Source organism: Tamandua tetradactyla, chromosome 13, assembly GCF_023851605.1.
Source record: "Tamandua tetradactyla isolate mTamTet1 chromosome 13, mTamTet1.pri, whole genome shotgun sequence".
In the NCBI taxonomy this organism is placed as follows: Eukaryota; Metazoa; Chordata; class Mammalia; order Pilosa; family Myrmecophagidae; genus Tamandua; species Tamandua tetradactyla.
The window spans coordinates 2,878,773-2,900,553 of record NC_135339.1 but is presented as its reverse complement, the minus strand read 5'-3'; the positions used below and the strand labels follow the sequence as shown (position 1 = coordinate 2,900,553).

The window sequence follows — 21,781 nt, the reverse complement described above, 5'->3', positions numbered from 1 at the left end:
AATATCTGATCATTTCCTTTTCCCCAATGCACAGTTACCCTGGTAAAAGGCCGTCGGTCTCCTTGGGGAAGACTTAGAGGAAGGTTAACAGTATAAATTTGTGGCAGTGTAACAGGTTTCTCCCCCATAGGGACCTGGCCTCCCCTTCATTCAAGGGGCTCAGGGTCTGTAAACTGTTTCAAGTCTGGAAATTGATTAAGGGGCCGTGACTCTGTGTTTTTGTAATTCAGGTTAGACTTCTGTTCCCTTGACCTAGAACTCTTTTGTTTATACAGCTCCAACAAGAATTTTGTAGACTGCCCTTCTATTGTATTTCTAGGCACCCCATGATTTACTAGCCAATGCCACAAATCTCTGCGTGTCATATGATTTTGATGCTTCCTTTGAGTTTGTTGTCTATTATAATACCCGCGTCTACCCTGTCTTTGGTGATTAAGTGCTGCCACCTGGCTTCTGCCAACTCGGGATCCTGTCATCCCCATTGTGTTTAAGGATTCCAGTTCAGTGACAGCAGTTCCTACAGTAATATCTGACCTACAGAGAAGTGCAACCACAGAGCTCTTGAGGGATGATGGTGCTAGTCTCACAAACTTATTTCTCACTGTTCTGGTAAAAGGTGCATCCTCTGGACATTCCTGGGGTGTAAGAGCAGGCTTTGCATGATAAATCCATTCTAACACCCCAATCTCTCTAAGCCTCTGGATCCCCTCATCTACATTATACCAGGGCAGTTCTGGCATTTCAACCTCAGGTAATGTTGGCCACCTTTTGATCCATGTTTCAACCAACCACCCAAACAAGCTGTTAACACCTTTTCTAACTGCTCTAGCTATAACATTGAATGCAGAATCTCTGCTTAGTGGGCCCATATCAATAAATTCAGCCTGATCCAGCCTTATATTCCTCCCACCATTATCCCACACTCTTAAGATCCATTGCCACACATATTCCCCTGATTTCTGTCTATATGAATTGGAAAACTCACACAGTTCTTTTGGAGTATAACGTACCTCCTCATGTGTGATACTTTGTACCTCACCTTTAGGGGCCTGTTGGGACTTTAGTCTAGTTATAGGTCTAGAAGAAATGAGGGGTGGTGGGGGTGGGTCATGAAAAGAATTAGAAATATGTTCCAAGCCATTTGCTTCAGGGCTTTCATTTGCAGTTTCATCTGGTGAAACAGGATTAATAACTCTAGGGCTAATCCCTTCAGGAGGAGGTTGGGTGGCCAATTCCTCAAGGCAGGCTGGAGGTGGGGTGGCTATGTCCTCAGGGCAGACTATTACAGGGTTATCTAAAGAAGGCTCAGCATGGTCTAGGGTTTCAACCTCACCCCCAACATCATTATCAATCCATATGTCACCATCCCATTTTTCAGGGTCCCACTCCTTTCCAATCAATGCCCTCACTTTAACAGCAGACACCACGCAAGACTGAGATTTCAGTTTACGTTGTAAAGTTGCTACTCTAACAATAAGATTCTGAGTCTGATTTTCAGAGATCTCAAGTCTACGGCTACAGGAAATAAAATTTTCCTTCAGGATACTCATAGAAACCTCTACATCTTTCAGACGGCACTTAAGCTTCTTGTTTGAAGCCTTAAGCCCATCCCTTTGACCCTTTAATGTAGACAGTGTATCTAACAACAACCAACCAACATCTCTATAACTCTTATTTCTACAAAACTCTGTAAAGGTGTCAAAAACATTATCCCCCAGAGTCTGGCTTCGTACAAGCGAAGCATTAGGAGAATCGAATGATGATATTTTGACTATCTCCTTTGCCAACTCAGTCCATGGATTGGGAGTGTCATTCTGATTACAGGAATCAGAGTCCTTAGTGTCTCTGAGCCCAGTCAGAGTAGAAAACCATTCATAAAAACCCATTTTTAAGATTCTGTTCCTTAAGAACCACTCCTGGTACCAAGATGTATTAGTTAGGGTTCTCTAGAGAAATAGAATCAACAGGGAACACTTGCAAATATAAAATTTATGAAAGTGTCTCACGTGACCGTAGGAACGCAGAGTCCAAAATCCACAGGGCAGGCTGCGAAGCCGATGACTCCAATGGATGGTCTGGATGAACTCCACAGGAGAGGCTCACCTGCCAAAGCAGGAATGCAATCTGTCTCCTCTGAGTCCTCCTTAAAAGGCTTCCCATGATTGCATTTAGCATCACTAATTGCAGAAGACACTCCCCTTTGGCTGATTACAAATTGAATCAGCTGTGGATGTAGCTGACGTGATCATGACCTAATCCTATGAAATGTCCTCATTGCAACAGACAGGCCAGCGCTTGCCCAATCAGATGAACAGGTACCACAACTTGGCCAAGTTGACACCTGTCCCTAACCATGACAGTCAGTATGTTAATTTAGAAGCTGCTGGAATGCAATATACCAGAATTGAATGGCTTCTACAAAAAGGAGTTTAATAAGTTACATGTTTACAGCTCTGAGGAAGCAAAAATGTCCAAAACTAAGGCACCAACAGGAGGTCACCTTCATTCAAGAAAGGCCGATGGGTCAGGAGCACCTCTGTCAGCTGAGTAGCCACGTGGCTGGACCCGGTGGTCCCCTCCTCCTGGGCTCCATTGCTTTCAGCCTGTGTCCCTGTGGCGGTTCCTCTCTCCAGGGCTGGCTTTTATCTCTTGGCTTCCCTTGTCTCTCTCCAGGTTCTGTGTTGCTCAACATCTCATGGCAATGTCTGCTGGGCTCCAAGCATCTCCACACATCTGTGTCTTTGTTCTTCGCACGTCTGCATCTGTGTCAGCTCTGCTGTGAAGTTCCTTTCATCTTTGAGGGTTCTGTAACTTCTCTAGACTCTGTCCTTTCTGGCTGTCTCCAATATGTTTCCTCTGTTAAAGGATTCAAGTAAACTAATCAAGACCCACCTGGAATGGGTGGAGTCACATCTCCATTTAATCAAAGGTCACACACACACAATTGGGTGTGTCCCACCCCCTTGGTGATAATCTAACCAAGTTTCCAACCTACAGTGCTGAAAAGGGATTAAAAGAAGCAGCTGTTCCCACAAGATTGGATGAGGATTAAAACATGGCTTTTCTGTGGTGCATAATACTTTGAAAACAGCACGGTTTATTTGAACACCATGATTATATGGAATCTTGAATAGGGCATGAGATCGTGTTGGTTTGTACAGGTTAGTATGATACCCCAATATATCCCAGAGTAATTTGGGCAGAGAATAAAAAAGTATTTGCAAAGTGCCCTGGAGGACTGGAGAGAAATGAAGAAATTTTAAACTTTCCTATTTGTAGAATTCCTGATATTCTCACAAGCAGCGGGGGCAAACATTTCAATAGGCTGAGCCCTCAATTTTGGGGTTTGCACCTATGAAACTTATTTCTGCAAAGGAGAAGCTAAGCCTACTGATAATTATGCCTAAGAGTCACCCCCAGAGAATCTCTTTTGTTGCTCAGATGTGGCCTCTCTCTCTAAGTCAACTGGGCAGGTGAATTCACTGCCCTCCTCCTTACGTGGGACATGACTCCCGGGATGAGCCATGACCCAGCATCATGACTGAGAAAGCCTTCTTGACGAAAAGGGGGAAGAGAGAAATGAGACAAAATAAAGTGTCAGTGGCTGAGAGATTCCAAACAGAGTCGAGAGGTTATCCTGGAGGTTATTCTTATACGTTATATAGATATCTGTGGTAGTTAGATTCAGTTGTCAACTTGGCCAGGTGAAAGCACCTAGTTCTGTTGCTGTGGACATGAGCCAATGGTAGGTGAATCTCATCTGTTGCCAATTACATCTGCAGTCAGCTAGGAGGCGTGTCTGCTGCAATGAGTGATGTTTGACTTAATTGGCTGGTGCTTAAATGAGAGATCGCAAGGTAGCACAGCCTAGCAGCTCAGCATTCCTCATCACAGCACTTGCAGCTCAGCCCAGGCCTTTGGAGAAGTCACCCCGGGGAAAGTTGTTGGAACCCAGGGGCCTGGAGAGAAGACCAGCAGAGACCATCCTATGCCTTCCACGTAAGAAAGAACCTCAGTGGAAAGTTAGCTGCCTTTCCTCTGAAGAACCAACAAAATAAATCCCCTTTTATTAAAAGCCAATCCGTCTCTGGTGTGTTGCATTCCGGCAGCTAGCCAACTAGAACAATATCCCTTTTTAGTTTATGGTGTATTGGAGTGACTGGAGGGAAGTACCTGAAACTGTTGAGCTGTGTTCTGGTAGTCTAGATTCTTGACGACAATTGCATAACTATATAGCTTCTACAATGTGACTGTGTGATTGTGAAAACCTTGTGTCAGATGCTGTTTTTATCCAGGGTATGAGAGATGAGTGAAAAATAATGATAAAAATAAATAAATAATAGCAGGGGATAAGGGGTAAAAAAATTGGGTAGATTGAAATACTAGTGGTCAATGAGAGGGAGGAGTAAGGGGTATGGGATGTATGAGTTTTTTCTTTTATTTCTTTTTCTGGAGTGATGCAAATGTTCTAAAAAATGATCATGGTGATGAAGACACAACTATGTGATGATATGTGAGCCATCAATTGCAAAAACAAACCAACAAATAAATGAAATTAAAGTTATATATTAAAAAAAAATCAATTGGGCCCTTCCGGGCGGACAGTGTAGTGGCAACCTTGGAGGAATCCCTTTACCTGCTGGACAACCGAGCACCGACAACAGCCCCAAGGCTGCCCCGTGGCCAGCAGGATGCATTGGGTCTTTTTTAGATTCTAATCAAGTAAAGGATTTGCTGTGGAAAGTCCAGTTTCCTGAAAGAGCACCCATTTCTGAATTACTCAAGGGTCCCGAAGTGTCCACTGAGCTCGGCTGTGCCTTCCAGCAGAGCCTTACCTGATGGCTCCATCCCGCCTTGTCCTGGCTTCCACTGCTCCCTCGCATGGGAGCCAACAGAAAAGTGGCTGGAAAGGCAAGGCCTTGGTCATATGATGAAACCGTACAACATATTTTAAGGAATAACTGCTCCGTGAACGTCACTTCTCTCTATAATCTGCAGGAGACAAAACACTGCCCCTGTCTCTCTTTGTGCCTACCAGTTTACTGTCCTATACCGTGCAGCAGAATCAGCAGGAAGCGATATAATCACAACTAGAGGTTGAAGAGAAGCTATGAAAAACGAAGGTATTGAATTTTCTCTGCCTTTAATAAAAGAAAATAGCCATAAAAAGAAGAAGGCATTTAGAATAATCTTGTGACATGGGGAGGAACAAACAATCAGTGATTAAGACGAAGAGGAAAGTTTTCCCTGTTTGGAAGAGATGGATATGCAAGATAAAATTAAGAAATCAAACATACTATCAAGTAGTGTGAAGAGAAACATGATGTGCAAATGGATTACAGACCTGAGTCTTTTGTATTGGCAAAAAGAATCAATACTTTCACATTGCTCAACTTTTTTGATCAACTGTAGAAGTTTACTATGCTACCTGGTTAGCGGCAGGACTTTCACCAATCCTGTATCTCCTATAGCTTTCCAAGGCACCACAATGCAAACGCTTAAGGTAATAAAAATAAAAAAAGATGACATTCTACAATTCACTCATCTCCATAACGTAGCGTTTTAAAGAAGTACTTTACTTTCTTTGATGGGATAAATTCTGGATTGTCTTTAAATAACCCTTTCTGGCGTTTATGCTTAAGGCATGTTTTGTTGTTCTAGCTTTCTTCCCAGGAAACTATGCATTGATAATAAAACAAGCTGAATTACATGAGAATAATCTTCTTTATCAAATAACTTTAGTGGGCTTTGCCCCATCTACTGTGAGAATGAAGACCATTCTCAGCAACCAGACTGTCGACATTCCAGAAAATGTAGACATCAGGCTGAAGGGACACACAGTTCTTGTGACGGGACTTTGAGGAACTGTGCAGAGGAACTTCAGTCATATCCATGTAAATCCCAAGTAGAACTCAGTCTATTTGGGAAGAAAAAGAAGAGGCTTTGGGTTGACAAATGGTGGGGAAATGGACAGGAGCTGGCTACAGTGTGTGTTACCTGTCGTCGTAGACAGAACATGACCAAGGGGTTCTGCTGGGCTTCTGGGAGATGCAGTCCAACTGTGTTCACATCTCCATCAATGCTGTCATTTAGGAGAGTGGGTCTCTGGGTGAAATTCAACATTTCTTGGGTGAAAAGTCCATCTGCAGGGTCTGGATAGGGTCGGGTGCTGCCTGTTCAGTAGCTCAAGCTCAGAAAGATGAGTTTATCCTTGAAGGAAGTAACGTTCAACTTGTATCAAATTAGCTGCTTTGATTCAGCAAGCTACAAGTTAAGAACAAGGCTATAAGAGAATTTTTGGATGGTATCTATGCTTCTGGAAAAGGAACAGTTCAGCAGAAAAGGTCTAAGAGTCGTACAGTTATGGATACAACAAGATGCCAGACCTATTTGTGATTTTAAAGATGTAATAAATTTCATCTGTTAATTTGAGGCCTTTAAAAAGTTACAGATATTCTTTGTCCTAAGAAGGACTTGGTGCGTGAAATGGCTTGATTTGGTTCTTGTGAATGATATTTCAGAGGAGGAAAAGTATAGTACCAGTGATACACACACAAGACTGTTTATCATCAGATATGGAACTTTGGGGAGATATTAAAGTATCTGTAACTTTGCTGAATCCATGAAATTTGATGCCCAAGTCCTTGTCTACATCAGAACTTTTTATGGAAAAACGCCTATGAAGTGGAACTAAGTGGAGCTGCCTTAGTGAGAGTTAGAGACACAGTTTGTGTTCATGATACACAAGGTTGCTGTTATGTAAGAAGCTCTCGAGAATTCTAAAAACTGGTAACCCTTCCATGTCTTATTCTGTCCCACTTTACATGTCATATGATGCTACCGTACCTTCCTCATTATAACCAAATTTCTACTTCCAGCTTAAAGAACTTACTCTTAGCATCTAACTTTTATTGAACAATTTGCTGTCCAGTAGTGGTACATGGACTGCATTTTGGGGAGTGCTGATTCAATAGACCAAATTAGGAGGCCACATGCACACCTCTTCCTGTCTTGCCCATCTCGTTTGATGACAACTTCAACCTTTCAATTTATGAAGCACAATTTAGAATCAACCTTGAGTTCCCCGCCCCCCCCCCCCCACCTTTTTTTTCTTTTTGCATGCTCTATTCCCGGGGTCACATTTCATTCTTTTCACATGTGAGTATCCCGTTATTGCAGCACCATTTGTTGAATTTTTGCTTGTGTGTTTGTTTTTGGGAAGTGCATGGGCCGGGAATCTAACCTGGTTGTTCTGCATGGCAGGCGAGAATTCTACCACTGAACTATCTTTGCACCCCTTGAGTTCCCTTTTATACATCCCAGATCCAACGCACCAGGAGAGACTGTGGGCTCTGGCTTTTTTAAAAAAAGATGTTCAAGGACTAATGAAAATTAAGCAAGGAAAAATAGGGACCACCTCGATTCAATAAAAGAGTTTAAAGCAACCTAATAACTAGTTACAATGTAGAGGTCTTACTTAAAAAATCTTCATTCAAATCAGTCAACCAGATATTTGATATTAGGTTGTTTTTTTTTTAAGAAATATGGGTGAAATCTAGGATTTGATGAAAAATATTTGAGGTGGGCTTCTGGATGAAACACAATTTCCTGAGTTGATGATTGTTAGAGTTCGATGATGAATGTTCATTAAAATTTTGAAACTTCCCAGAATGTAGAAAGTAAAAAGAAAAATAATAACACTTTTGGGCAACAAAAGTATTTTGTTGTTAATTTCCTTTTTTTGATTAATCTCATTTTTTTTGGCTTTTAAGCCAAGAATGATATATAAAATTATAGTAAGAGATCTGAAAAACTGGATCATGGATAAGTGGAAAAAAACTGTATATATTATTAGAAAAATTATACCTGTAAATATTAAAAGCAATAATTGAATGGTTTTGATTTTCCCCAATTTTTATGCATTGAAATTGTATTACTAAATCAGAAGATAAATGAAAAAATAATATTCTTTAGAATATCGTTAAATTTATAATCTCATAGAGTAGAGTGTGCTGGAAATTTTGACAATTTACTGAACATTTTACTCATGTAACAAATTACTTTGATGTCTTAAAAATGACTTTTTTCCTTGACTATTAAAGAAAGGGAAACCCAAATGAAAATTTACCAAAAAAAGTGTGTAGTCAGAGGTCAAAAGTACTGACTGTATCTTGTGAGATTGTGGTCCTAATTTTTATGAGGGCATAAAGTATAAATGTGAAGACACAAGTTCTTTCTGGATGCAAGGATCGATTTAGTTTGGAGATTACAGGGCCTCTACATTCTTTGACAATGGTACTCAAATCTTTTCACATTGGATCCTTTTCTTCAGGACTCATGAACCAACTGCTGTATTTAATATCCACCCACCCGTGGACAAAGTACTGGATAAGGCAAATAGAAAGCTATAGACACATTTAGTTGTAGCACTTGTGGTTTTGAAGACTGCTCTAATCAAATAGATTTACCTCAAAATAGTGATTCATAATGGAGCCAAACTTATGTTCCAAGTTGTCAAACTGCAGTTCTCGATTATGAATGACTAGGACGAAGGACTGATATGGCTGCATCTAAGTTGTGGTTGTGTACTTCATTGTGCCTGATTCCTTTATAAGGTTTAAGGAAACTGTCTTTTGAATCAATTCAGTGTGGGTATTATATTTTCCTCTAATTTTGAACATTTTTAGGTTTTTATTTGGAGGGTTATAATATGTTTGGGTTTGTTAAAGCTACTGGAATACAATATACCAGAAATGTATTGGCTTTTGCAAAGGGGATTTATTAAGCTACAAATTTATAGTTCTAAGACCATGAGTATGTCCAAATTAAGGTACCAACAAGAGAATCATTCTTGGAGGAAAGGCAGCTGGCATCTAGGACATCTCTGTTAGCTGGGAAGGCACATGGCCGAAATCTGCTGGTCGTCTTCTGGGTTCCATTGCGCTCAGCTCTCAGTGGCTTCCTCTCTAAGCATCTCTGGGTCCTCATTTAGCTTCTCCAGATGAAACTCTGGATTTCATCTCTTATCTTCCCTTGGCTCTTGCCAGGTTCTGACTTGCTTAGCATCTCATGGAAGGCACATGGCAGATCTACTGTGCTCTAGTTTCAGACGACTCTCTCAGCATCTCCAAACATCTGTGTCTTGGTTCCATCTCTCTGCTGCTCTGTGTCAGTTCTCCAAGTAGCTGAGCTTTCTCCAAAATGTCTCCTTCTTAAAGGACTCCATTAAGTGGATTAAGACCCACCTTGAATGGGCAGGTAACATTCCCATGGAAACAACTCAATTAAAAGGTCCCACCAAAGCAATAGGTCTGCCCACACAAGATTGGATTAGGATAAATAACATGGCTATTTTGGGGGCACATAACAGTTTCAAACCAGCACGTAATAATTAAGACCTTTAAAACTGCCTCATGTTTTTCATCAGTTATCCAGACTTGTCAAAATAACCATGTTACTATGTGAAAATTCTTTGGGATCAACACCTATTGCTATGATGTTTGCAAACATGAGTGAAGGATTTATTTACCAAAGTCCCCATGGTAATTAAAAGCCTTGCCAGTGTTCAAAGATTGTGAGGCTTTTTACAGAATTGGATTTAAATTTCCACAGAAGATTATTCATGAGGAGCTTGCTAAGTGTGAGTTGCACATCCTGAGACCCTGGTCCAGCTTAGTCAAATACCGTAACTGGGGAAATCATCTTTACGGCACATGGAAATGACTGACTGCATTCATAATTGAGTATCATGAACACCAAAGTAAGTCTAAACAGAATCTGAGAGGAAATATTTATACATTTTGCCTTAAAATTCATTTTCAAAGTTAAAAGAAAGGAATAGAACTAAAAACTCATGTTGTTTGTAAGCATTTTTTAATGTTAGCTTTTATTACATGCCTTGAGCAGTAGGATTAAGTTTTAAATCAACATTTTTCTATTTTTACTATTTTGAGATCAGATATTCAGGTAGTTTTTGTCTTAACTACCTCTAATAACTTGAATGAGAATTCTAGATCCCTACAACCTAAGTATAAACTGGATAGAAAATGGAATTAATGTGTTTTTTTGCATGTGAGAAATTGAGACTAAATCTCATTACCTCATGTCACTGTGACCAGTCATATCAGGGAAAATTTTACTATTTTAAAAATTTACCTAAAACTAATTAGTAGGTTCTTATTTTTTGAAGTATAAATGTAGACACTATCTACTGAGCTGATAGTTGATGCTTCTACCTCAGCTTCCTTCCTACTGATTTAAACTTCCTCATTGCAAATACGCTTTTCTTTCTTCTTTTACTGCTTGCTAACCCAGAGAAAAAGGTATTTTGTATTCCACAAAGTGTTGTGTATCAGCTGCCTTGGTAAAGTAGTGTTAAATGTGTTATTGTAGGTATTTGTGTTTGTGTATATATAATTCAAATTAAATAAAAGTGCTTCAACATTAAAAAAAAACAACTGACCACAGATCTCAGGGTCTATTTCTGAGTTCTCTGTTCAATTCCATTATCAATATGCCTATCTTTATGTTTTTCCCTTTTGTTGTTGAATTTTAGGAGTTCTCTGTATATTTGGGATACCAGATATGAGTGGTAACTATTTTCTGCCACTGCATAGCCTGTCTTTTCACTTTCTTGATGGTGCCCTTTTTTTTGGTATTAGCATTGAAAAAAATTTTATTGATAAAACCAAACAACATACAAATATGAACATTCTTAACATATGAACATTCCATACTTGGTATATGTGTTAATTAGATTCAGTTGTCAACTTGGCAAGGTGAGCATAGCTAGTTTTGTTGCTGCAGACATAAGCTAATGGTACGTGAACCTCATCTATTGCTAATTACATTTGCAGTCAGCTAGGAGGCGTGTCTGCTGCAATGAGTGACATTTGACTTAATTGGTTGGTACTTAAATGAGAGAACTCAACGTAGCACAACCTAAGCAGCTCCGCATTCCTCATCTCAGCACCCGCAGCTCAGCCCAGGCCTTTGGAGATGGAGAAAGAAGTCACCCTGGGGAAAGTTGTTGGAACCCAGAGGCCTGGAGAGAAGACCAGCAGAGACCATCCTGTGCCTTCCATGTAAGAAAGAGCCTCAGTGGAAAGTTAGCTGCCTTTCTTCTGAAGAACTAACAAAATAAATCCCCTTTTATTAAAAGCCAATCCGTCTCTGGTGTGTTGCATTCCAGCAGCTAGCAAACTAGAACAGTGTACAATCAAAGGCTCACAATATCACCACATTTGTATATTCATCACCATGATCATTTCTTAGAACATTTGTATCACTCCAGAAAAAGAAATAAAAAGAAAAAGCTCATACATCCCATACCCCTTACCCTCCCTCTCAGTGACCACTAGTGTTTCCATCTACCCAATTTATTTTAACATTTGTTCCCCCTTTTGTTTATTTATTTTTAATCCATAATTTTTTCTCATCTGTGCATACCGCAGATAAAAGGAGCATCAGATCAAGGTTTTCACAATCATACAGTCACTTTGTGAAAGCTGTATCACTATACAATCATCTTAAAAAAACACGGCTACTGGAACACAGCTTTACAGTTTCAGGCACTTCCTTCTAGCCTTATCTATATAATGCGTAAGAATAACCTCCAGGATAACCTCTTTACTCTGAAATCTCTCAGCCTTTAACACTTTATTTTGCTCTTCCCCCTTTTAGTCAAGAAGTTTTCTCAACCCCTTGATGCTCAGTCCCAGCCCATTCTAGGATTTCTGTCCCACAGCCCCAGGAAGGTCCACACCCCTGGGAGTCATGGAGAGGGGGAGGGCAGTGAGTTTGCTTTTTGTGTTGGCTGAGAGAGAGGCCACATCTGAGCAACAAAAGAGGTTCTCTGGAGGTGACTTTTAGTCCTAATTTTAAGTAGGCTTAGCCTATTCTTTGCAGGGATACATTTCATATGAACAAATCCCAAGACTGGGGGCTCAGCCTATTGATTTGGTTGTCCTCAATGCTTGTGAGAATATCAGGCCTTCTCCAAATGAGGAAATTGAATTTTCTCCCTTTCTCGCCATTCCCCCAAGGGATCTCTGGGTGCCCCCCCCCCCTTTAAAAATATTTTTATCGAGATATCTTCACATACATACAGTCCATGGATAGTATACAATCAGTGGCTCATGATATCTTCACATAGTTGTGTATCATCACCATGATCATTTTTAGAACATTTGCATCACTCCAGAAAAAGAAATAAAAAGAAAAAAAAGAAAAAACTCACACATCACATACCCCTTATCCTCCCTTTCATTGACCACTAGTATTTCAATCTACTCAATTTATTTTACCCCTTATCCACTCCTTATTATTTATTTATTTATTATCTTTTTTTTTAATTATTCATCTGTCCATACCCTGGATAAAGGGAGCATCCGACAAGATTTTCAAAATTGCACAGTCACAACAAAAAACAATAGTGAGAATAAATAAAACCAAAATTTGGTTATTTGGAAAGATAAAGAGGATTGACAAACCCTTCACTAGACTGATCAAGTAAAAAATAAAGGAGATGCAAATAAAATCAGAAATGAGATAGGGGCCATTACCATGGACCCCAAAGAAACAGAATAATCATAAGAGGATAATATAAACAACTGTGTGTCAACAAACTGGACAACCTGGATGAAATGGACAATTTCCTAGAAACACAGAAACAACCTACACTGACTCAGAAGAAATAGAAGACCTCAGCAAAACCATCACAAGTAAAATGATTCTGTCATCAAAAATCTCCCTACAAAGAAAAGTCCAGGGCCAGGTGGCTTCATAAGGAAATTTTACCAAACATTCCAAGAGAAACACCACTCCTGCTCAAACTCTTCCAAAAAATTGAAGAAAAAGAATGCTATGGTTACTAAGACTGCCATAATGCAATATAACAGAAACAGATTGGCTTTTATGATGGGGATATATTAGTTTACACATTTACGGTTCTAAGGACAGGAAAATGTCCTAATTAAGGCCTCAAGAGGAAGATACCGTCTCTGAAGAAAGTTTGCTGGTATCCAGGGTCCAACTGTCTTATAGGACAGTGTATGCCTGGCATCCTGGTCCTTCACTCCAGGGTTCCCTTGTTTTCAATATCCAATTCCACTAGCTCTCTCTCTGAGAATATGTGGGTCCTCTCTTGGCAAAAAAAAAAAAAAATTGCACAGTCACATGGTAAAAACTATTTAGTTATACAATCGTCTTCAAGAATCAAGGCTACTGGAACACAGCTCAACAGCTCAGGACTTCCCTCCACCCACTCTAATACACCGTAAACTAAAAAGGTGATATCTATATAATGCATAAGAATAATCTTCAGGATAACCTCTCAACTCTGTTTGAAATCTCTCAGCCATTGAAACTTTTTTTTGTCTCTTTTTTCTTTCTCTCTTCACCCTTTTAGTCAAGAAAGATTTCTCAACCATGATGTCGAGTCCTGGCCCATCCCAGGACTTTCCCACACTGCCAGGGAGATTTACACCCCTGGATGTCATGTCTCATGCAGGGGGCAAGGCAGTAGAATTCACTTGCCCATTTGGCTTAGAGAAAGAGGCCACATCTGAGTAACAAAAGAGGTTTTCTGCAGGTGACTCTTAAGCATAATTATAAGTAGGCTTAGCCTCTTCTTTGCAGGAATAAGTTTCATAGGGATGAGCTCCAAGATCAAGGGCTCAGCCTATTGAATTTGTGTCCCCACTGCTTGTGAGGATATGAAGAATTCCTCAGATGGTGTTCTAGTTTGCTAGCTCCCAGAATGCTATATACTAGAAATGGAATGGCTTTTTTTTTAAATTTATTAATTAAAAAAATTAACAAACAAAATATAACGTTAACATAGATAATCAGTAATTCACAGTATCATCACTTAGTTGCATATTCATCATTTCTTAGAACATTTGCATCAATTCAGAAAAAGAAATAAAACGAAGACAGAAAAAAAAAAGATTATGCCTAGCATACCCCTTACCCCTCACTTTCACTAATCACTAGCATTTCAAACTAAATTTACTTTAACATTTGTTCCCCCTATTATTTATTTTTATTCCATATGTTCTACTCCTTTGTTGACAAGGTAAATAAAAGGAGCATCAGACACAAGGTTTTCACAATCACACCGTCACACTGTGACAGCTGTATCATTATTCAATCATCCTCAAGAAACATGGCTACTGGAACACAGCTCTACATTTTCAGGCAGTTCCCTCCAGCCTCTCTACTACATCTTGAATAACAAGGTGATATCTACTCAATGCGTAAGAATAACCTCCAGGATAACCTCTTGACTCTGTTTGGAATCTCTCAGCCATTGACACATTTTTTTTGTCTCATTTCATTCTTCCCCCTTTTGGTTGAGAAGATTTCCTCAATCCCTTGATGCTGAATTTCAGCTCATTCTAGGGTTTTTCTCAATCCCTTGATGCTGAGTCTCCGTTCATTCCAAGATCTCTGTCCCATGTTGCCAGGAAGGTCCACAGCCCTAGGAGTCACGTCCCATGTAGAGAGGGGTAGGGTGGTGAGACGGCTCGTTGTGTTGGCTGGAGAGAGGGGCCACATCTGAGCCACAAAAGAGGCTCTCTTGGGGATGACTCTTAGGCCTAAATTTTAAGTAGACTTGACCTATCCTTTGTGGGGTTAAGTTTCATATGAACAAACCCCAAGACTGGGGCTTTTAAAAAGATAATTTAATAAGTTGCTAGTTTACAGTTCCAAGGCTGAGAAAATGCCCCAATTAAAACAAGTCTATAGAAATGTCCAGTCAAAGGCATCCAGGGAAAGATACCTTGGTTAAAGAAGGCCAATGAAGTTCAGAGTTTCTCTCTCATCTGGAAAGGCACATGGTGAAAATGGTCAGGGTTCCTCTCTCTTCTGGAAGGGCACATCGTCAGCTAGCTTTTTCTCCTGGCTTCCTGTTTCATGAAGCTCCCCAGGAGGCGTTTTCCTTCTTCATCTCCAAAGGTCACTGGCTGGTGGACTCTGCTTCTCGCGGCTGCGTTGTTCTGCTCTGCTCTCTCTGAATCTCTCATTCTCCAAAATGTTTCCCCTTTTATAAGACTCCAGAAACTTATCAAGACCCACAAAATGGGTGGAGACATGTCGTTGCCTAATCCAGCTTAACAACCACTCTTGATTAAATCACATCTCCAGGGAGATGATCTGATTACAATTTTAAACATACAGTATTGAATAGGGATTAGAAGAAACGGCTGCCTTTACAAAATGGGATTAGGATTAAAACATGGCTTTTCTAGGGGACATGCATCCTTTCAGACCAGCACAGATGGGAAAGTTCAATAATTCCTCCTTTCTCCCAGTCTTCCAGGGCACTTTGCAAATGCTTTTTTATTCTCTGCCCAAATTACTCTGGGATATATTGGGTCATCACATTAACCTGTACAAACCAACAAGATCTCATGCCCTATTCAAGATTCCACATATTTATGATTTTCAAACAAACTATCCATAGAAGTTAAATTAGATAATGTGCTACCCAAAATAAAAGATTTCCATCAGATAAACAAGTCTCCCTTTGGTCTCATAACAGAAGTTGAAGTTTTAAGATATGGACCATCTCATCCTTTATTGATGGTGCCCTTTGAAGTATAAAATTATTTTTTAATTTTGAGGATGTTTAGTTTATCTATTTTGTTGTTGTGCTGCTTGTGCTTTGATGTTGTTATCTAGAAAAGCACTGCCTAAACCAAGGTAATGAAGGTTTACTCCCACGGTTTATTCTAAGAGTTTTGTAGTTTTGGCTCTGACATTCAGGTTATTGATCCATTTTCAGTTAATTTTTGTTTATGGCATGAAGGAGAGGTACAACTTCATTCTTTTCGCATGTGCACATCCAGTTGTTGAAGAATCATTTATTGAAAATACATTTCCCAATTGAATTGTCCTGGCATTCTTGTGGAAAATCAATTGACCATAAATGTGAGGGTTTGCTTCTGGATTCTCAATTTTGTTTCATATCCTTAAGTCTATCCTTATGCTGATATCACACTGTCTTGATTAGTGTAGCTTTGTAGTAAGGTTTGAAATTGGGAAGTATGAGGTTCTACTTTGGTCTTCTTTTTCAAGATTTTTCTGACTATACTTAGGACTTTTGAATTCCCATATGAATTTTGGGATCAGCTTGTCAATTTCTGCAAAGAAGTCAGCTGGGATTCTGAAAAGGATTGTGTCAAATCTGTTGTCAGTTTGGGTAGTATTGCCATTCTTAACAACATTAAGTCTTCCAATCCATGAGAAAGGTTATCTTTCCAATTATTTAGACCTCTTTGATTTCTTTCAGCAATATTTTGTAGTTTTCAGTGTACGAGTCTTGCAAATCCTAAGTATTCTATTTTTTTGGTGCTATTATGAGTAGAATTGTTTTCTTTAATCTTCCATTTGGACATTGCTACTGTATGGAAATACAGTCGATATTTGTATGTTGATCTTGCATCCTGCATTGATCTTGTATCCTGCAACTTCGCTGTCCTCCAGGACAGCCAGTGGTGATGTTGCCACATGCCAGACACCAGATCATTAAAAGGAACAGATACCCACACATGCTGGCTTAAGTGAAGGGCACAAGAGATTCACAAGTTCCACTGGGTCACGGCTGGCAGGGAGACACACTCTACGATGACCTCCCTGGCTTTGTGGCCAACTCTTCTCAATTGACCATCCCCATGTGGCTCTGGTTCCTGCTTCCGCCCAACCTTCTGGCTATACAGAGCTCCCCTCTGGTGCTGTCTCTGGCCTCGTTTACTCAGTCTGAGCTTCTCGGCCCACCTTCCTGAGAGAGTAGCTGGGCGGCCCTAAGTTTGGTGAGACGTGAAGTCAGCTATGGCTCGCAAACAGGGTGGCCCAGCCCAGCTCTTCATCAGGGTCTTGGGGTGGGAGCATGCATTCTTACACTCTTATGGCGCATGGGCAGTGAGGAAATCACTCACCCCCATGGGGCCTACCTCTCCCCTGAAGGAGCAATGACTCACTAGGACCAAGGAGAAGACACTTGAAGACACACAGAATCACAGAATCCACTTCCCATCTGTCAGGAAGTGACACAGCACATCTGGGGACCTGGAAAGAAAACCTCATTTTTCTAACTGGCCGAGCCTCTGGCCCCTCCTTGGGGGGTTCCTCCTGGCTGCTGGGCCCCTCGAGGAATCCCCATTCACAGCCTGCTGCACAGCATGAGCTCCTTTATTCAACAGTGACTCTGCATTGCTACATTTCTCAAGCACCTACTGCATGCCTGACTCTAAGTTACTCCTGGAAGTGCTCAAGGAAACTTTTCTGAGGCTGTTTCTCTACTGTAAAATGGGGATATGCTGGGAGGATTGCAGCATCTATGGCTAACGATAAAATAGCGATCTTTATGACAACTACCCGTCACTGGGCTGTGTCGTGCTCATCATCCCATTGAGCTATGGCAGAGCAGGTAGACAAGAGTCCAGTTCCCCTTTCACAGACAGGGAACATGAGACCAAAGATGGTAACTGCTTTGCGCAAGGCCACAGTCAGCGTGTGATGGGGCCTGACTTCAGGGCTAGGTCCCCTTCATCGTCCTGCTTGGAGGTGGGGCTTAGAGGAGGAGTAAGGGAGTGGGTCTAGGGGTTGGGGTGGGCTGGAAGCATCCCCCAGAGTGCCTTCTTACACCCACTTCAGAAATTCCATTTCTTCTCCAGAGCCAAGTATAAACCATCCCTTGTCCAGGAAAGCCTGCCTGACTTCCATCATTTCATTTGGTCCCCCTTCTCCAACTTCCTTACCTGTTTGTAAACTTTGCCTTTCCCACTCCTGCTACAGGTGGCTGCTTCCCTGTCTACTTCTTTTACTAACTGGTAGGCTCCTGGGTGTCACATGTGTCCTGGGGCTGGGACCAGATCAAGGGGAGGTTTATAAATGTCTGGTGAATGACCTTGGGCATGGGGGGACCCGATGTGCAATGTTCCACTGGAAAGAGGACTGGAAGTCCCTGGTGGGGGCAGGGAGGGTGGGCCAGCTCTCCATAGACTGTACCACGGACCCAATATCAATGGACATTCATTGCATCATAGCTGCAACTTTCTGGGTGAGATGGGTTGTAATTCCAGAAGTCACCAGGGAGAACTTTGGTCAGAGAATTATGATTCTGAGACTGATTTTATTTCCCTTACAGGAATATCCAGAGCTCCCAGGAGCTCCATGAGCACAACTCCACTAGCAGTGGTCCAGAGTCTTGGGACTATGGGGCTACAATTAGCAGGAGCTCCTTTTAGGGTGCAAAGGCAAGGATACACCAACTAAACTGCCTACTATTTGCTGGAGGGAGTTGGATGGAATCAAGTCCGCTGGGCAATAGCAGGGCCTCAGAGGTCCCTTGCTTAGGGACCTGCAGAAATTTCAACATGTGTGAAGTCTGGGGGCTGTCGCATTATTTTCTGTACATTGGGAAAGATTGTCATTGAGAAAATGAAAAATGACAGAGAGAAAGGCGCCTGTGAGCCCACGACTGCATCTTCAAGAGGGACACATGACTCTTAACTGTGGAGTATGCTGGGGAATCGCCATGGTCAGCCACCTGTGAACCCACGACTGCATCTTCAAGAGGGACGCATGACTCTTAACTGTGGAGTGTGCTGGGGAATCGCCATGGTCAGCCATAAGACCAACCTCACAGAGGGACGTGGACACTTGATTTCAAGGCCCGAATATCCAGGTCAGGGCATCGGCTGCTGCTCATCCGACCTGGGGAGATGAAGGAAGGGCCAGCCCTGAAACTACTGCCACTCCCACCCCTCCCCAGGGCATGTCTAGCCCATTGCTAGGAAAAGTAATAATTCAAGCTAAGGAGACTGACGGAACTGAGATGAGAGATACTGGGAACAGGTAATAATCATCTGCTGCAGAGAGATACAATGCCTTTTATATCTTCACTTCATAGGATGTTGGGAAGCTACAGGACTGTAAGGGAGAGGGCATTAATCAGTTTATGTCTTCTGGGGATTCAGATTACAGGAGCTCTGAATGGCACTGAGTTCCAATCTCTGGGCTGATTTTCATGTACTTCAGAGGTGATTCAAGAAAAATTGCATCAGTGGGTCTAGATTCTGAAATGGCTGAGATGTGGTGGTGAGAATGGAAATGTCTTACAATTTTGGGATCCAACAGGGCAGCTCAAGTCAGGAGAGCTCCCCTGCACTCATGCTGGCCATCTTTCACATACCTAGCAGTGACCACAGGACACCAGTGAGCACCCAACACCAATGAGTGCAAGGCCCAGGGAGCTCAAGACTCCCAAAAGCACATGGCCCCAAGGAGCACATGGTCTGAAGGAACACCTAGCTACAGCAAGCTCACAGCCTGAGCACATGACCCCAGTAAGCATCTGGCCCAAGTGAGCTAATGGCCCCAAGTAACTCATGGCCTAAGGACCACATGGCCCCATTGAGAATTTGGGCCCAGTGAGTACATGGCTCCAGAAAACACACAGCACCATCGAGCACATGGCTACAATGAACACATGGCCCTAAGGAACTCATGATCCCAAGGAACACATGCTCCCAAGAAGCAAATGGCTCCAGTGAGCACAAGGCACAAATGAATTCATGGCCCCAAGGGACACATGGCCGCATGGAACACATGTCTTCATAGAGCACATGGCCCCAGGGAGCACAGGGCACAAATAAGAGCATTGGTCCCAAGAATAGAAAATAGCAAAGAATTCATTGCACCTAACAGCATATGGCCCAAAAGGTACTTGACAGATGCAAGCACATGGCACCAACCAACACACAACATCAATGGGCTCATGGCCCCAATGGCACATGGCACTGAGCAGTACATGGCAGAAACGAGGACAGGGCATGGAAGAGCATATGGCCTCAACCAGCACATTGCACCAACAAGCACATGGCCCCAAGGCACTTGGGTGCAACCAGAACTTGGCACCAAGATATACATGGCCCCAATGAGTCATGGTCACAAGCAGCACATTAACGGGTACACGACACCAAGCCATTCATGAACCAACATGTATGTATGCATGTATGTGTGCTCAGGTGTGTCCCAATGCCTGCCTAGGGCCAGTAGGACTTGTCTCCATTCATTCTCCTTAGACTCTGTAAATAGTTTTGGATGGGTGTGTCTCTCCAGGTAAAAGGATACACCCAAATCCAAGAACAGGCAGTCTGGGCTCAAACTGGTTCCTCTTCTACTTGTTCGGTCTCTCTTCTAATTAGAAATTGAGCATTTTGCCATCTTCCTCCTTCTGTTAGCCTTTAATTACCCTGTCTTCCCTCAACCTCTTTCGTGTCTTCTTCCCCATGGCCTCTTCCCCTTTGCTTCATGTTTGTGTGTTCTCTCCCAACTGCTAAAGCTCCTACATACTGCCAGCCTTCAAGCTGCCATTTGGATTCCCGGCTTCTTCTGTTCCTAAAAGATGTCCTTCTATAAGCATGGTCTATACGCCTCCCCCCCCCCCCCCCCCCCGCCCCGTATGCTTTCTGTCCTCTAGGAACCAAATGCTAAGAGGACTCCCCCAGCCCCATTTTCCTGGAAGCCCTTTTTTTCAGCCTTCTCCCCTAGTGGCTGCTCTCCAGCACTCTTCATACTCGGCCTTTCGCAGTCTCCATGTGGTGGGTGATGTGGTCTAATGATGAGATACACAGGTTCTGGCACAGACGCAGATTCAAGTCCTGGGCAGCCACCTCTTGGTCATGCTGATTTGGGTCTCGAGAACCAGTTCCTTATCTGACAGTTGGGAGATGTGACAGCCCCTCCCCAGAGGACAGGTATTAGAACTAACTGAGGCATGAAGTTCCTGGCAGCTAGCAAGTGCTCAACTCAATGCACAGCCTTTCTTACTGGACTGCTTCATTCTCTTTCCTGATGTACTCACTTCTTGGTCCCAGGAAACTGGCACTTCTTTGGCATTTGCCCCCAGCCTCTCTGATTGCTCCTTGCCTCAGAGAAAACCTAACATGGCAGGAGCTCTTTGTATCCCCTTTGTACTGCTCAGGAAGGCAGGTGCTAAAGGAGTAGATTCAACGTTGAAAGCTGGCAGCTTGGGTCAAGAGCCCTGATCCCCTATCCCCCCTCCACTGCTCCAAAGGTGCAGCATGCCCAGGGCTCTGCCCCAGGTACTTGGGAGAGTGTATATGGAATGGATCCCTAGGGGGCTTATGCATAGGGCTGGAGCTTGAGAGTAGGTTGTGTGGGCCTGGATCCTGAGGGTGAATGTGCATGAGACTGGACCCCTAGAGTGAATGTGTGTGGGACTGGATCCTGAGGGTGCGGGTGCATGGGACTGGATCCTGAGGGTGCGGGTGCATGGAACTGGATCCCGAGGGTGCGGGTGCATGGGACTGGATCCCGAGGGTGCGGGTGCATGGGACTGGATCCCGAGGGTGCGGGTGCATGGGACTGGATCCCGAGGGTGCGGGTGCATGGGACTGGATCCCGAGGGTGCGGGTGCATGGGACTGGATCCCGAGGGTGTGGGTGCATGGGACTGGATCCCGAGGGTGTGGGTGCATGGGACTGGATTCTGAGGGTGTGGATGTATGGGACTGGATCCTGAGGGTGCGGGTGCATGGGACTGGATCCTGAGGGTGTGGATGTATGGGACTGGATCCCGAGGGTGCGGGTGCATGGGACTGGATCCTGAGGGTGTGGATGTATGGGACTGGATTCTGAGGGTGTGGATGTATGGGACTGGATCCTGAGGGTGTGGGTGCATGGGACTGGATTCTGAGGGTGTGGATGTATGGGACTGGATCCCGAGGGTGTGGGTGCATGGGACTGGA

The 21,781-nt window shown here is 42.7% G+C and overlaps 1 pseudogene; it reads left to right on the top strand.

The window, feature by feature from the left end:
- LOC143654603 (protein downstream neighbor of Son-like) overlaps window positions 1-21,151 on the top strand; it is a 29,148-nt pseudogene extending 7,997 nt beyond the window's left edge.
- Window positions 21,152-21,781: the final 630 nt, after the last annotated feature.